Genomic DNA, 13,288 nt, shown 5'->3' on the forward strand with positions numbered 1-13,288 from the left:
TTCATGAATGAAAATTTGACAGGAGGTTGCGCCCAAGCCCGTGAGTGTTAATATCAATATCAACACTGTTGTCGTTTCGTAAAATAGACTTCGTTCTTTCCAGTTAAAATACCATTACTGACAACATCTAGTTTTGTTTTTGGACATTAATTTCCTTTTTGTTGTGTTTCCAAAATATGTCCCGTATTTAAACGGGACAAATGTGGTCAGCCTATATTCTTGGCATAATTGCTTCAAATGGTTGATTCACAATGATTTGATGCTTACACCAAGCATACGTTGCATTTGAATCAACAGCATTGAACACCAACCATCAAACGCTTAAACCACCCAAGTAACAATCAGCATGCCTTGAAGATTTATTCATGTTTTATCCTGGTTTTATACGAGCATGTCAAAAAGCTAGTTGTTCTAAATTAGTTTTATGTGGTAGTTTTTTACTTTGAACCTATGGCGTTCCATAAAACTCTCGATAAAACTATCATATAACTTCTGCTATAAACATCTTCAGTTAAAGACTTGCAAGTAGACATGAATTGGTTTTATCACTTATTATATACCATTTCAATAAAACTTGCATTTGCGGTTGTTGTCGGAGAGATTTTTTGTAAACAAATACACAAAACTGTAAGGCAATGCATAATACCAACAAAAGATTTCGTGGCCGTAACACAAACCAAAAAAATGCTGTGATAAAACCGCTAGTTCTATCATGAGCTCAGTTATGACTACCTCAGGACGGTTAGCCCTATTGGAGGAATCATCAGGAACACAGAGTTTTATCAGAAAAATATGTCGCCTAGCCGGGATAATTTATGTAAATACAGAAAAATATTACTCAATTTTGTGATTTCACGTACAGCTTAAGATCAAATTAAACCATACAACACGTTTCCGTCATTTTATTTTGTCAGAAAAATCACATAATGTCTTTTAAACTCCTCTGTGTTGGAAAAACCTTTTTTGCACCCAATTCCACCGAGTAAATAAAATGCATTTATTGTCGCGCTTATCTTAGATTCTCAGCAAGCTGCGTTCGAAACGCGCAGCCTCAGATCGCGCCAGACCGCGCACGTATGATTTGTACACGGTGTGCGCCTTGGCTAAAATTGTTTTGCAGCCGCCTAGTGGAGCTGTCAGCCGCCGTGTACAAATCAAACGGGCGCAATCTTATGGCGGCTGACTCAGATCAGCAGGATCTGAGTGATTAAGCTAGGATACACAATAACTTCCAAATTATGCATAGTTTGTGTGGCGCACTTAGTTTTTGTCATTATCACAGTCACATTCACCACAAATTTTCCGTGGCATGTCTCCTGACACGTATTAAATAGGAAAACAAATCTGAATTTCATATCTGCATCTTTCCAATTGATGGCTGGATAATTATAATCAACCAAGCATTATTTATTCTGACGATCGAACATTGAGAGTGAAAAATAATCAAAACAATTATTTGACAAGTCAGAAGATGGTTTTATTTAGGAAATTGAGTTCTTTAGGGGTATCAGGATTATTTCATAATCGGATTCTCCGCCCAAAAATTAGTCGAAATCCAAAATTTAATAATTTTTGGAGTCCGGGAACTATTTTTAAACTCCATGTTGCGACGCCGCACCTTAACACAATTTTCTGGGCCGGTCTAAAGAATGAACCCGTCTAGTCATAGCATAAGACCAACATGACAGTTTGCGCGATATGATTTGTGTGTGCAGATGAAGCGAAAGGGAAGATAGTAAACAGAAAACAGATGATGAAAGTGAATTGATAAAGATTATCGCCATCAACATTTTATCGTAATCATTACAAAAAAGTATCTGATTGTACGTCAGTGAATTTATTTAGAATAATATTGTTATTTGAGGTGTAAAACTCCATCCAAAAAACCTGTTGTGTTGCAGAGTACTGTGTACGATCTCGTTGGTAAGAATCTGCGATTGAAAAGATAGTTACGTGCAATAGAATGTAAATACTTACCTGAATATCCCATTAGCCGTGGTGAACCAATTCCAAATACCTAAAAATACCTATCAAGGAATTAGGAAGAAAGGGACTGCCAATCCGATGATAAACGACGTAAGTAGTTGCATATAGAGAAACCACGAAATCACTCACTTGTTAATAGAAACTATTTATGTACTCAGTGATGAAATCCAACCAGCTAGTTTAGGGTAAGAGTACCCATTGTCAACTCGAGAGGAAATTAGAAGTAGCGGAGAAGGAAACCACTTCTTGTGAGTATTAATTTAGTTTAGTTTTATGAATATGTAATTGATGGAAAATATATTGCAGTTTTAAGCATTGCTGAAAACCAGTCGGCTGCTATAGGAATTTTGGTTTCCCTCTCGGGAACATTCTTAAAAAAGAAGTGACACCCGCGAAGTGATTCCCGCGTAGTGAAAAGTGTCAAGTGAGGAGTGAAAACCTGCAGCAAGATGGCTTCCGATGCAGAATCGACCCACGACCAAACCATCATGGATCTGACGGCGACTCCGTGCGCCATCTGTGGCCCGTCTACGCGCGACGAAGTGATGGTCGGCTGTGACGGATGTGCGGAATGGTTCCACATCCGTTGCGTGGGCATCAAGGAGGGCAAACTGCCGAGGAAGTGGTACTGCCAAAACAAGGCCTGTCAGGAGTACCAGCAGAAGCAGAAGGACGCCAAGAAGCAGGCTCGCACCCGGAAAAACGGCAACGAGTCGGACAAATCCAGCGTCAGCTCTCGCCTAGCTTCGTCTAGCGTGGAAGCGAAGGTGCGAGCGCTAGAGGAGAAACAGAAGCGACAGTACGAGGAGATGGAAGCGGAGCTGCTGCTGCAGAAAAAGGAAAGGGAGATGCAGCGTGCGTTCGAGCAGCGAAAGACGGAGTTGGAGCTGCAGATGCGCGCTGAAGAGGAAGAAGAACAAAGGCAATGGCAAGCGAAGGTGCTCCAAAAGAAGAAGGAGCAGATTCAGCGGCTGAAGGCGAACCGGGAGTCGTCGTTCGAGATGCAAATGGCGGCGATGGATGAGGAGTTAGCGGAACTTTCGGGTCAAAAGTCGAAGCCGGCGCCGAAAGTAGTCAAGGACGTTTCGCGAGCGGGACCTTCCGGAAAAATCAACAAAAACGTGTTGAAGCTGAGAAAGGCGAACGTGAAGAAGCTAACGCGAGACTACGAGAGCACCGACGGAGGAGACGAGGGCGACGAAAACTCCGACGATTCCGATCTGTCAACCCAGAGTTCGGATTCTTCCATGGAAGCTAGAGCGAGAAAAAGCGTTCCAAGGAAGACGTGCAAGAAAGTGGGAAGTGTCAGCCAAAACGGGCTGGGGAAGCAGCAGACCGGACCGACGAAGGCCCAGCTGGCCGCGAGGATGGGGTTAACTTACAAACTCCCGAAATTCTCCGGCAAACCAGCGCAATGGCCATTGTTCTACGCGGCCTACAAAGTGTCCAACGATGTCTGTGGCTACATGAACCACGAGAACCTGATGCGACTACAGGAAGCCCTGGAAGGTGACGCTCTCGAGCTGGTGTCCGGGCAGTTGCTACTTCCCGAAACCATTCCACAGGTCATCGAGAAGCTGCGCCGGCACTTCGGCCGCCCGGAACAATTGCTTCAATGCCTGCTGGACAAGGTGAACCAGCTGGAACCCCCGAGGCCGGACAATCTGAGGAGTTTTGTTCCATTCGGAAACACGGTGGAGCAACTCTGTGGCCATCTGGAGGCAGCGGATCTACGGTCACACCTCGTCAACCCGCTGCTGATAAAGTCGCTGGTCGCCAAACTGCCGGATCGGGAAAAGCGTGAGTGGGTCCATTACCGGCGAGGTCGAGGGGAAACAACCTTGAGGACGCTGACGGATTTCCTAATGGACATCGTGGCAGACGCCTGCGAAGCTAACGTTGATGCGGAGTTCAATCCACCGCCGTCGTCGGAATCAGATTCCCAATCCGAAGAGGAGAGTTCGAATGAGGCTGGACTATACTGTCACTACGGAGCCAGCAGTTCGACCGATAACGCAAGCGAAGACAGAATGATGAAACCGTGCAATATGTGTCAATCCATGGACCATCGTCTGCGGCACTGCGCAGATTTCAAGGAGTTACGGTACGCTGAGCGCTTGAAGCTGGTGACCCGCGAGAAGTTGTGCCATGTCTGCCTCAACGAGCACGGCGGTAAGTGCAAGTTCAAAATCCGCTGCAACATCGGCGACTGCAGAGAGTTCCACATCTCGCTCATGCATCCGGTCGGAAACACGGTCAGGATGAGTGCACCCATAAGGACAAACTGTACGGTCTTGTTCCGGATCGTTCCGGTACAGCTGCACTGCGGAGGCAAAACAGTTTCGGTGTTGGCGTTCCTGGACGAAGGATCTTCTGTAACGCTGGTGGAGAAAAAGCTCGCCGACCGTCTGGGCGCAGTCGGAATACAAGAGCGATTGACCATCTGGTGGACGGGAAACACGTCGAGAGAGGAAGACTCCCGAAGAATAAGTCTTTGGGCGTCGGGAACAGGCGCTGCAGCCGGCGGCGAGATGCTGTTACACACAGTGCACACGGTGGACAAGTTGATGCTGCCACATCAAAAGTTGGATTCGGAGGAGCTTGCAGCGCAATACGAACACATGCGAGGGCTGCCCATCGAATCGTACGACGGACAACCGCAGTTGCTGATTGGGGTAAACAATATCCACGCGTTTGCACCGATGGAGGCAAAGGTGGGTACGCCAATGGAACCGATTGCGGTTCGCACCAAATTTGGATGGACGGTGTATGGACCGCGGCAGACAACCTCGGCGACGGCCTGTAACTATCTCGGCTGCCACCGGCAGATAAAAGAGGATCTGCCGCCCGAATCACTCAGGAGGAACTATGCGTTGGAAGAATCGGTGGTGTTTATTCCGCGGGGAACCGCAGAGAAGAAAGAGCGAACCTCGGAGCTCGGATTGCTGTCGATGGACCGAGAGCAAGAAGATACGTTTCGTCATCCGGACAGATCCGGAAGAACCACCACGAACATGGCGGTTCTCGTTCATCGCTCTACGGAGCCTAGAAGAGACGAAATCGGTGACACCGGTGCATTTGAATCGTGGCATCTTGCAGATGGCGAAGGAGAGAGTCCTGGGCTCGGTCCTGGGAGCGATCTGGGATCCAAGTGGGGACCAGCGTTCTCGACGAGGCACAGCGGCGAATTCTTGCCGCACCCGTACGAGGAAAAGCGGCCGACAAGAAGGCTCGTCACAAGTGCAGCAAAACCGGAGAAAATCAAGATCGATCGGCGTAAGGAGAAGCGTAGGGCGATGCGCGCGCTTGATGAGGGGCGCAAGTTGTCGGGCGAGATCCTGCCAATAACACTAGCGAAAGCGGCTGGCAATAGTTGGACGATCAGCAGCCGATCGAAGGGAGCGCTTATTCGTGGTCGACGGGAAATCTCGGAAGTGGTGCGTCATCGAGGCGGTGATCAAGGGCTCAGATGGGCGAGCCCGACAAACCTGTGGACCGCAGATGGTAAGATGCAGGCGAGGCATTGTGAAACTTGCGGCGTTAGAGAGGTGAGGTAAATCCGGAAATGCCTGATGTTACGGGCTGGGGTGTTGCGACGCCGCACCTTAACACAATTTTCTGGGCCGGTCTAAAGAATGAACCCGTCTAGTCCTGAGACGAGACTCGCGAAGACGGTCTTCTTTTTCTCCACTTTGTTATTTTCTTCTTCTTCCTATCTGTGTTGACATTATGTTTTGGGCTGGTGGTTCAAACACGTACGTGACCGCATCACCTCACATGCAGTGAGACTGAATCCCATTCACGCACAAAATCATGTTGAGGTGAAATTTTGCCTCGCCAACAATCGCCAAGCAAAGTAAGCATTGGAATATTTTGTTTTCAATTTATTTTTGACAGTACAGGAGAAGAAAATGCTGCTCGGAGTGAATTTTGGCTTCAGAATTTATCTCGAATAGCAATACTTTCCTCGTTTTAGGTAACGTAATCAAACGGGCTACAACTGACAGCTCAGTTGGGCTGCACTTGACGTTGCTTTTTTTCCTCTTCGCGAGTCTCGTCTCAGGTCTAGTCATAGCATAAGACCAACATGACAGTTTGCGCGATATGATTTGTGTGTGCAGATGAAGCGAAAGGGAAGATAGTAAACAGAAAACAGATGATGAAAGTGAATTGATAAAGATTATCGCCATCAACATTTTATCGTAATCATTACAAAAAAGTATCTGATTGTACGGCAGTGAATTTATTTAGAATAATATTGTTAGTTGAGGTGTAAAACTCCATCCAAAAAACCTGTTGTGTTGCAGAGTACTGTGTACGATCTCGTTGGTAAGAATCTGCGATTGAAAAGATAGTTACGTGCAATAGAATGTAAATACTTACCTGAATATCCCATTAGCCGTGGTGAACCAATTCCAAATACCTAAAAATACCTATCAAGGAATTAGGAAGAAAGGGACTGCCAATCCGGTGATAAACGACGTAAGTAGTTGCATATAGAGAAACCACGAAATCACTCACTTGTTAATAGAAACTATTTATGTACTCAGTGATGAAATCCAACCAGCTAGTTTAGGGTAAGAGTACCCATTGTCAACTCGAGAGGAAATTAGAAGTAGCGGAGAAGGAAACCACTTCTTGTGAGTATTAATTTAGTTTAGTTTTATGAATATGTAATTGATGGAAAATATATTGCAGTTTTAAGCATTGCTGAAAACCAGTCGGCTGCTATAGGAATTTTGGTTTCCCTCTCGGGAACACTCCATTTAAAGTTTGTATGGGGAAATTTTTTTGTTCGGGTCAAACTGTCACTTTATCGATTGAACTGTCATTCTATCCACGAAAATTATAACTGTTTTGTTAATTTAACCATCAAAACAAAGGTATTGGAAACCAAAAAAATCACGTTATACTCAGAAAAATGAGCTCTTTCGATTAGGCTATAGAAAAAAGCAATATTTTATTCACTAAACAACCCAATTGATAAAACTTTGATACAACCCGAAATCCTAAGCCGGTTTGCATATGAAGTCCTGTAGACCCTAACAAGACTGGGCCAACTAGCCAGAACGTGGGCTTATTAAGGCATACAAGAACTCGAGAGCATTTTCAAGTCGGCATCAATGGTTTTATGTTTAGGATTTTTGAATCGCTAAAAAACTTTGATAAAATTAAAATTGTTACTTGGGCAAGCATGTATGTCATTACTTGAACCCGCATTGATCGAGCCTGCTGACTGCTGCCTACTCATTTATTATTCATCATGGCGGTTGCAGAGGTAGTTCAAAGTGACGACGACGATAATTTCTCTTGTCTTGATATTATATAATAAACCATTTACTGCCTGCCATTGCGTTTATTCCTGGGGGAATCGATAATGTGATTTTGGTCATCAGTCTTTACGGAATTCACCACTTCATCTTTAGGTAAGTGCGTCGCCGACAATGGATTGCATCAGGATTGCATGCATTCGCAAACTCATGATGTACATGTTGTTTTTAGTGTTTTTCGAGTGCAGATTGCAACTACACCACCGATTGAAGATGGTCCGAAATGCAGCAACCGTTACACCCGAAGCAAGAGCCAGGTCAGCCACCGGAATCAATGCAATCCTCGACAAACCGGAGTGCAAAAATGGATTCCTCATGGATGGTTTCCACCGAACGGCTTGCACAGCCGAGAAACTAGATGACCTGCTGGAGAAGCGCAAGACCGGGCTGAATACTGTGGTGGAGTTCGGATTCAACAAGAGTCTACTGGTGCCGTACCACCGGTCGTTTCATCCAGCCGGTCATATCACTAAGTGTTCGCCCCACCGAAGCTCCCAATGAAACGCCTGGAAGTCTACTACAAACAGACCAAACCCCTGGCCGACTATTTACCCCTGCGCGGATTGCACTTCCGGATCAATTCCGCTCAAAGTGCGTCGCTAATATTGGAGAACATTGTTATTATCTGCCCCATTATAACATCTTTATAAATAAAGCATATGTAAAGAAATGTTTTTGCTAATTGAACGTTCCTGTAATGGTGGTTTTTAGTGCAATATGTTACAATTAGTACATACTGTACTAAAATACGACCATTACAGAAATGTTCATCCCAAATTTGAAGCTTTCGATTATATAAATGCAACATAACCTCATTTACAAGAATTTTTGTGTATGCTCAGAATAACCATCCGATACAGTTAGTTTAAGTCTCAAGTTTAGGGTAGAGAGGGATTAAGTTAAGCATAAACATGCTTGCATCCACCATGAGAATGAATGAGCTGTCAAACCCCCAACAATAAATATTGTTGACACAAACGAAGATACAGACGGAGCAGTAATCGTTTTTTTCGGTCGCACCTACTTTCGCAAGCCCCTCTTTTTGTCTGTAATTGCTTTGCTTTGGCTAACCCCTTGAACGGGCGAAATGAGCGAACTGTCAAGCGACTTGTCAATTCGGCATTAACATGTCTAAAGGGTCTAACTCGTTTTGTAAACAAACATTGTTTCTGTCGCTGTAGGGTTTATCTCGATCCACCCACGCATCTGGGGGCCGTTATCAGAAAGAGCGAAGATAGATCTTTCTGATAACGGCCCCCAGATGCGTGGGCGGATCGAGATAGACCCTACAGCGACAGAAACAATGTTTGTTTACAAAACGAGTTAGACCCTTTAGACATGTTAATGCCGAATTTGTTTGTTTACAGTGTTCTGCTTTTTGCTATCTTGTGTTGTTTATTGGTTACGTTTTGGGAATATTTTCGATCCGGATAGCGTTGCGGCTTTCGTGGAGTAGGTTACGGCGCAAACGAACCGGTTGGGAGCGCAACTGATGGTATGCGACTGAGGGTTCTCCGGAAGAACGGCGGTCAGTGATTTGACCATAAGGAAACGCTGTTTTAAAGGTGAGAACGGGGGTGAGAATATCTCATCGGGACTCAATTGAATAATTCAATTATTGTTTAAAATTATTTTTTAAAATTATTTTCGTTTTCAGGCGTTTGATCAGTACAAGGCTTGTTGTGCTTTCTGACCAAATCCTTCGGAATAGTGTCCATCGTAAAGCCAACTTCCAGCCCAGCCAATCTTAAGTCGGCCAACTCGGAGTGATATTTAGTTTACCAAAATCGGTTGAACAGGGATTCGCTGTTGGCAAGGTATCTGATCTCGATCAATCAAATTCTGAGGTAAAACAAGCACTGCGATCATGAAATCACCCATCTGGTGGCCCCGAAGCGGATGAAAGAGGACACAGGGTTTTACAACTTTATTGGCGTTTGTGGAAAATTTGCGTGCGACGGAAAGCACACGTGTTTTTTTTTCCTGTTCGAAGAACGGAAGCTGCGAGCGTCAAGGAATTCGGAAAGGATCCATAGCGGATTGTAAAGATGAATCGCAACAACGGTTGCCGTGGTCGGGGACGCAGTCGTGACCGAGGAGGTGCCAACCGTGGTCGTAATCGCAATCCAGCCGCACCGGATTGGGACGACCTGGAAATGTTCCATCCGTCAAGTGACAGCGACGACGATTCCTTCCGATCAACGGGCTGGAGTTGATAAAGGCTCTGAGCTTCATGCGGGGTGATCTGTCAGGCAAGGCACACTTCGACATGGGACCCGATCCGAGCGACGACCGAGCTGATGAACGAATTTTCCACATCGAGGATGGCTTCCCGGTCAATACCGGCCAGCTTCACGAGGAACCCGGAATCGGTCACGGAAGAGGCGATACGCAGCATATTCGAACCGTATGGACCGGTCAAAAGCGTCCGGATCTACACCAGTCAGGATAGCAACCAGTATGACAATGACGGTGTGGAGGAAGCAGCGGCGTCCCGCGGACGAGGTCGGGGAGGTTATCGTCGGTATAATAAAAAAGATCGAATCATCCGGTACGGATTTATCGCGTACGAGGATGCTGCCAAATGCTTGCAGGATAAATTCAAGCTCAAGCAGCGATGCTTCGTGGCTCCCGCCGATAGCTGGCATCAAGAGGATTACCTCAAGAAGAAGCAGGAAACGGATCAGGGTGACAAGAAACCAAACGATTGCTGCGATGAAGCAGTAGCCAGAACATCAAATGGACCATCAGTGCCACCGAAAGACACATCCACCGAAGCGGATCTCAACAGTAGTGTCAAAGCGGAAAGCGTCCATTCTACAGAGGAAGCGTATTCGGAAGGTATGAACCTTCTGCAGTTGAATGATGATTGCTTGCTTCTGATTTGCGACTATCTGGAGCTGCTTGATCTGTTGGCGCTGGTCTACCGGCAGGATTTCGATGAGTTTATTGAGAAATGCGCCGATAATGAGTGACGCTAGCTGTAAGGTTTTTTAGGAAGCAAAATACGCAGTTCTTGAATTTAGGATTTATTATGATTTTGTAGTTCGATTAACCCTTTATAAGGCCGAGAATACTAAACGAGGTGTTAACGCAAACTATTATGGAAATGAGGCCGAATCAGACCGAGAAAACTAGAAGAGATGTCAACGCATACTATTATGGAAATGAATATATACATGATTTACATGTACAAAACATTTTTTATTAGAAAGAAACTCAAAAATCTAGGTGGCAATATATTTGCCACCGCTCGTTTAACTCAATAACGCTGGTGGCGGTTGCCACTGCCCGTTTGGCGTTCTTCGAGCTTTTGAGGTGGCAATATAGTTGCCACTGCCCGTTTAGGCCGTCAGCCTTTGTGGCAATATTATTGCCACTGCCCGTTTAGGATACTTTTGTTCTCTCGACTTCGACAAAAAGCCAGAAAAGAGATTTTAGAGCGGATTAGGGTTTAAACCCCTCAACCATTCATCCCTCAGCATCCCTAAGCCGGTAGCTAAACGGGCATTCTTGGACCACTTGAACAGCTCTAGAAGTGAACTGTTTGAAAAGTAAGTTTCTTGCATCACCATGCAATTCGGGAGGAACTGGTGAACCTTATTAAATCAAATCCTCTAGGAGCAGCTTCAGATGTGAACTGTTTCGAAAGTAAGATTCTCGCTTCACCATGCATTTCGGGAGGACATGGTGAACCTTTTCAGATCAAATCGTTTGGGACTTCTGGAACAGCTCCAGAAGTGAACTTTTTTAAAAGTAAGTTTCTTGCATCACCATGCAATACGGGAGGACCTGGTGAAACTTATTAGATCAAATTTTCTGGGACATTTGGAACAGCTCCAGAAGTAAACTGTTTCAAAAGTATAACTTTTGCATCACTATGCAATTCAGGAGGACCTGGTGAACCTTATTATATCCAATTTTCTGGGATATCATCATGCAATTCGGGAGGACCTGGTGAACCTTCAGGCTTATTCTGCGCGGCGTGTGAGGTGAGACGGACGGTTTCGTCTCACGTGACGTGAGACGACTAATGTAAATCAAATGGGGCGAGTCGACTTTTGTCACCTCATTCGACTCGTCTCACCTCACACGCCGCGCAGAATAAGCCCGCTTATTATATCCAATCTTCTGGGACATCTGGAACAACCCCAGAAGTGAACTGTTTCCAACGTAAATTTCATGCATCACCATGCAATTCTGGAGGACCAGATGAACCTTATTAGATCGTTCAAACCTACTTGAACATCGGGAAGAGTGGAAGTGAACTGTTTCAAAGCAAGTTACTTGCTTCACCATGCAACTCGGGAGGACCTGGTGAACCTATATAGAACCAATCTTCTTGGACCTATTAGATCGATCAAATTTAATCTAATTTAAGGTGAAACGGGACGCCGTGTTATTTTTCCTATCTTGCCTCTCTTTCTAACAATTTGCCTCGCGATTTTGAAGATGGTAATCTCGAGTTCTATCGCACTGAAGATGCTGAAAAACAATCAGCATATGCACTACAAGTGAGCATACACAGTGATAGGTTTTTGTTGCAAAATATCAAGTAGAATCTGAGATTACCATCTTAGTAGCAACAGAGCAATGGCGGATATTTCCCCGACCGTCCCGTCCGCCCTTAAAAGTAAGTTGCTTGCTTCACCATGCAATCTTCTGGGACATTTGGAACAGCTCCAGAAGTGAACTGTTTAAAAAAAAAGATTCTTGCATCATCATGCAATTCGGGAGGACCTGGTGAACCTTATTATATCTGATCTTCTGGGACATCCCAGAACAACCCCAGAAGTGAACTGTTTCCAACGTAAATTTCATGCATCACCATGCAATTCTGGAGGACCAGATGAACCTTATTAGATCGTTCAAACCTACTTGAACATCTGGAAGAGTGGAAGTGAACTGTTTCAAAGTAAGTTACTTGCTTCACCATGCAATTCGGGAGGACCTGGTGAACCTAGATAGAACCTATCTTCTTGGACCTCAAAGCTTCTGGGACATCTGGAACAGCCCCGGAAGTGAACTGTTTTGAAAGTAAGTTTCTTGCATCACCATGCAATACGAGTTGACCTGGTGAACATAGATAGATTCAATCTTCTGGGACTACTGGAACAGCTCTAGAAGTGAACTGTTCTAAAAGTAAGTTTCTTGCATCACCATGCATTTCGGGATGATCTGGTGAACCTTATTAGATCAAATATTCTGGGACATTTGGAATCTTCTGGGACTTCTGGAACAGTTTCAGAAGTGAACTGTTTCAAAAGTAAATTTCTTGATGATGATTAACCTGGGCTTGTTAGGGGAATATCTGTAAGTTTCTGTAAGTTCTGTAAAGTTCCAAAAGTAAGTTTCTTGCATCACCATGCAATTTGGGAGGACCTGGTGAACCTTATTAGATCAAAACTTCTGGGACATATGGAACAGCTGCAAAAGTGAAAAGTTTCGAAATTTTCTTGCATCACCATGCAATTCGGGAGGACCTGGTGAACCTTATTAGATCAAAACTTCTTGGACACCTGGAACAGCTCCAAAAGTGAAAAGTTTCGAAATTTTCTTGCATCACCATGCAATTCGGGAGGACCTGGTGAACCTTATCAGATCAAAACTTCTCGGACATCTGGAACAGCTCCAAAAGTGAACTGTTTCGAAAGTTTCTTGCATCACCATGCAATTCGGGAGAACCTGGTGAACCTTATTAGATCAAAACTTCTGGGACATATGGAACAGCTGCAAAAGTGAACTGTTCCAAAAGTAAGTTTCTTGCATCACCATGCAATTCGGGAGGACCTGGTGAACCTTATTAGATCAAAACTTCTGGGACATATGGAACAGCTGCAAAAGTGAACTGTTCCAAAAGTAAGTTTCTTGCATCACCATGCAATTCGGGAGGAACTGGTGAACCTTATTAGATTGTACAAATCTAGTGGGTGGGACATCTGGTCCCAGTAAACTCCAGAAGTGAATTGTTA

The 13,288-nt window shown here is 44.8% G+C and overlaps 1 pseudogene; it reads left to right on the forward strand.

Annotated features, from left to right (window-relative positions):
- The first annotated feature begins 8,695 nt into the window (after positions 1–8,695).
- On the forward strand, positions 8,696–10,312 carry LOC115254950 (uncharacterized; annotated as a pseudogene).
- The last annotated feature ends 2,976 nt before the right edge of the window (positions 10,313–13,288 follow it).

This window comes from Aedes albopictus, chromosome 2 (assembly GCF_035046485.1).
Source record: "Aedes albopictus strain Foshan chromosome 2, AalbF5, whole genome shotgun sequence".
In the NCBI taxonomy this organism is placed as follows: Eukaryota; Metazoa; Arthropoda; class Insecta; order Diptera; family Culicidae; genus Aedes; species Aedes albopictus.